Raw genomic sequence first — 5,000 nt, forward strand, 5'->3', positions numbered from 1 at the left:
TCTCCAAGTGTGTGTGTGTGTTCTGTCTCCAAGTGTGTGTGTGTGTGTGTGTGTGTGTGTGTGTGTTCTGTCTCCAAGTGTGTGTCTGTTTGTGTTCTGTCTCCAAGTGTCTGTCTGTTTGTGTTCTGTCTCCAAGTGTCTGTCTGTTTGTGTTCTGTCTCCAAGTGTCTGTCTGTTTGTGTTCTGTCTCCAAGTGTGTGTCTGTTTGTGTTCTGTCTCCAAGTGTCTGTCTGTTTGTGTTCTGTCTCCAAGTGTCTGTCTGTTTGTGTTCTGTCTCCAAGTGTCTGTCTGTTTGTGTTCTGTCTCCAAGTGTCTGTCTGTTTGTGTTCTGTCTCCAAGTGTCTGTCTGTTTGTGTTCTGTCTCCAAGTGTCTGTCTGTTTGTGTTCTGTCTCCAAGTGTGTGTGTGTTTGTGTTCTGTCTCCAAGTGTGTGTGTGTGTGTGTGTTCTGTCTCCAAGTGTCTGTCTGTCTGTTCTGTCTCCAAGTGTCTGTCTGTTTGTGTTCTGTCTCCAAGTGTGTGTGTTCTGTCTCCAAGTGTGTGTGTGTGTGTTCTGTCTCCAAGTGTGTGTTCTGTCTCCAAGTGTGTGTTCTGTCTCCAAGTGTGTGTTCTGTCTCCAAGTGCGTGTGTTCCAGGGTTTCCTTTAGGAAACATTTGACCAGCAGCATTTTAATTTACCGGACCCATATGCATTGGGTGCACAACCTGATTAGTGTGTCCACCCACAGTGCTCAGAAACACACAAATCACATGTCCATGATGGTCATTCATATTAACACAACCTGATTAGTGTGTCCACCCACAGTGCTCAGAAACACACAAATCACATGTCCATTATGGTCATTCATATTAACACAACCTGATTAGTGTGTCCACCCACAGTGCTCAGAAACACACAAATCACATGTCCATGATGGTCATTCATATTAACACAACCTGATTAGTGTGTCCACCCACAGTGCTCAGAAACACACAAATCACATGTCCATGATGGTCATTCATATTAACACAACCTGAATAGTGTGTCCACCCACAGTGCTCAGAAACACACAAATCACATTTACATTATGGTCATTCATATTAACACAACCTGATTAGTGTGTCCACCCACAGTGCTCAGAAACACTCAAATCACATGTCTATGATGGTCATTCATATTAACACAACCTGATTAGTGTGTCCACCCACAGTGCTCAGAAACACACAAATCACATGTCTATGATGGTCATTCATATTAACACAACCTGATTAGTGTGTCCACCCACAGTGCTCAGAAACACACAAATCACATGTCTATGATGGTCATTCATATTAACACAACCTGATTAGTGTGTCCACCCACAGTGCTCAGAAACACACAAATCACATGTCTATGATGGTCATTCATATTAACACAACCTGATTAGTGTGTCCACCCACAGTGCTCAGAAACACACAAATCACATGTCCATGATGGTCATTCATATTAACACAACCTGATTAGTGTGTCCACCCACAGTGCTCAGAAACACACAAATCACATGTCCATGATGGTCATTCATATTAACACAACCTGATTAGTGTGTCCACCCACAGTGCTCAGAAACACACAAATCACATGTCCATGATGGTCATTCATATTAACACAACCTGATTAGTGTGTCCACCCACAGTGCTCAGAAACACACAAATCACATGTCTATGATGGTCATTCATATTAACACAACCTGATTAGTGTGTCCACCCACAGTGCTCAGAAACACACAAATCACATGTCCATGATGGTCATTCATATTAACACAACCTGATTAGTGCGTCCACCCACAGTGCTCAGAAACACACAAATCACATGTCTATGATGGTCATTCATATTAACACAACCTGATTAGTGTGTCCACCCACAGTGCTCAGAAACACAGAAATCACATGTCCATGATGGTCATTCATATTAACACAACCTGATTAGTGTGCGTCCTTAGTGAATTCAGATGAGCATTTTGAAGATGTTAGAGGATCTGTCCATTAATTTACCTTCCATAGTATAACAGCTTACCTGTTATTTTGTCTTTCTGTGTGAGAATGAAATAGCCTATTCCAAACAGACTCTGAGACAGTTGTTGGACGATAGATCCCAAATTCATACAACTAGTAGGCCTCGGTCACATCCCCCAGAAAATGTAAAAAGCATAGAGTCTGATGCAACAGATCAGCACGTTTTAGCTTGATCAATTATTTCTTCACACTTGAAGCGCAGCAATGCTCACGTGGCAGTAGGCTACAGATGTCAGATCTTAACTTGATCACGCTTTTGCTGCAGAGAATTGTCCTGATGCATCAGGAAATTCTAATGAGCCTCGTGATTGGTTAAAAAATTAGCAGTTGTCTTTCTCTCCTTGCGGGGGCAGCCAAGTCATTGGGATCAGGGCTCGCTATCTGAAAAGAACGTTGTCTCGCTCAAACGCTATAGGCTTAGGTTGTATTACTGCAACATTGAAATGTACAGAGATGAATCTGAAATGCAGCCAAACACATCAACGACCGTTGTTTTATATAGCTTAATAAGACAGTACTAGTTCCTCCAGATGGTACTAGTTCCTCCAGTCGGTACTAGTTCCTCCAGACGGTACTAGTTCCTCCAGATGGTACTAGTTCCTCCAGACGGTTTTAATGAATTCTTAAGTCGTGTTTTTTTCCATGATATTATATAGAACATGATGTTCATCCTGTGTCACTTTACTTGGACTGAGAACATACCGTTTGACATGATTATGACCATCATAATCATATTAGCCAGATATAGGCCCTTATGTCAGGCCCTTATGTCAGTCACAAAGAGGGTGTCTTGTCCTGCTCCTGAATTCATCCCAGTCATCAGCAACAGAGCATTGGGGTAGGTGCATGTCTGACGTCACTGTGTCCGCAGTTACAATGATGATAATTGAATGTGGTCATTTTCAGAAAACTTTATCTAACGTAAACATACTGTTGACGAGTAGGCTATGGTGTCATGGAATGTTTCACCCTGTGTGGGAGGTTTAGTGGGCTTTGACACTCTTATGTAGGTGTTATAACCAGCCATAAATAAAGTAACTACCCTGGTAGGTTTAGTGGGCTTTGACACTCTTACGTAGGTGTTATAACCAGCCATAAAGTAACTACCCTGGTAGGCCTTTGGCTACTGGACAACGAAAGTTGATTATGAAAACCAATAGAACATAAGATAAATAGTCTACTGGTCTCAATGACATATGGAAGTCTTTAAAACAATAGTCTACTGGTTTCAATGGCATATGGAAGTCTTTAAAACAATAGTCTACTGGTTTCAATGACATATGGAAGTCTTTAAAACAATAGTCTACTGGTCTCAATGGTATATGGAAGTCTTTAAAACAATAGTCTACTGGTTTCAATGACATATGGAAGTCTTTAAAACAATAGTCTACTGGTTTCAATGGCATATGGAAGTCTTTAAAACAATAGTCTACTGGTTTCAATGACATATGGAAGTCTTTAAAACAATAGTCTACTGGTTTCAATGACATATGGAAGTCTTTAAAACAATAGTCTACTGGTTTCAATGACATATGGAAGTCTTTAAAACAATAGTCTACTGGTTTCAATGACATATGGAAGTCTTTAAAACAATAGTCTACTGGTTTCAATGACATATGGAAGTCTTTAAAACAATAGTCTACTGGTTTCAATGGCATATGGAAGTCTTTAAAACAATAGTCTACTGGTTTCAATGACATATGGAAGTCTTTAAAACAATAGTCTACTGGTCTCAATGACATATGGAAGTCTTTAAAACAATAGTCTACTGGTTTCAATGGCATATGGAAGTCTTTAAAACAATAGTCTACTGGTTTCAATGACATATGGAAGTCTTTAAAACAATAGTCTACTGGTTTCAATGGCATATGGAAGTCTTTAAAACAATAGTCTACTGGTTTCAATGGCATATGGAAGTCTTTAAAACAATAGTCTACTGGTTTCAATGGTATATGGAAGTCTTTAAAACAATAGTCTACTGGTTTCAATGACATATGGAAGTCTTTAAAACAATAGTCTACTGGTTTCAATGACATATGGAAGTCTTTAAAACAATAGTCTACTGGTTTCAATGACATATGGAAGTCTTTAAAACAATAGTCTACTGGTTTCAATGGTATATGGAAGTCTTTAAAACAATAGTCTACTGGTTTCAATGGTATATGGAAGTCTTTAAAACAATAGTCTACTGGTTTCAATGGTATATGGAAGTCTTTAAAACAATAGTCTACTGGTTTCAATGACATATGGAAGTCTTTAAAACAATAGTCTACTGGTTTCAATGGCATATGGAAGTCTTTAAAACAATAGTCTACTGGTTTCAATGACATATGGAAGTCTTTAAAACAATAGTCTACTGGTTTCAATGGCATATGGAAGTCTTTAAAACAATAGTCTACTGGTTTCAATGGCATATGGAAGTCTTTAAAACAATAGTCTACTGGTTTCAATGACATATGGAAGTCTTTAAAACAATAGTCTACTGGTTTCAATGACATATGGAAGTCTTTAAAACAATAGTCTACTGGTTTCAATGACATATGGAAGTCTTTAAAACAATAGTCTACTGGTCTCAATGACATATGGAAGTCTTTAAAACAATAGTCTACTGGTCTCAATGGTATATGGAAGTCTTTAAAACAATTACCTCCACGTTTATAGACACATTTATAATTTTTTGTCTCGGCTACTTTGAAGCAAGGTAAGACCTGCTTCACAATATGAAGTATAACGTTAAGGTTTCACACAATTTAAGTAAACGTTTTGAAAATGTATGTACTGCCTCCAGCTTGACGTTGAAAGGGGGTGTGTGTCGTGCTGAAGCCCGCCTACCGTTGCCTAAAGCACTTTCAGGGCAAATAAGAAGCGCGCTTGGAATTACTAGTTACATTTCATTTGTAGCTTTTTATCGTCGTGACCATCGAAGCTGTTTTTTTTAACTCGGAATTGAAGCGTTTAGATGTGTTGTGAAA

General features: G+C 38.9%; 1 protein-coding gene across 1 annotated transcript in view; it reads left to right on the forward strand.

Moving 5' to 3' along the window:
- Positions 1-5,000, forward strand: part of inppl1a (inositol polyphosphate phosphatase-like 1a) — an 86,276-nt gene that overhangs the window by 70,007 nt on the left and 11,269 nt on the right. The window lies entirely within an intron of this gene.

Source organism: Oncorhynchus mykiss, chromosome 24 (assembly GCF_057628025.1).
Source record: "Oncorhynchus mykiss isolate SJ-2025 chromosome 24, ASM5762802v1, whole genome shotgun sequence".
Lineage (NCBI taxonomy): Eukaryota > Metazoa > Chordata > Actinopteri > Salmoniformes > Salmonidae > Oncorhynchus > Oncorhynchus mykiss.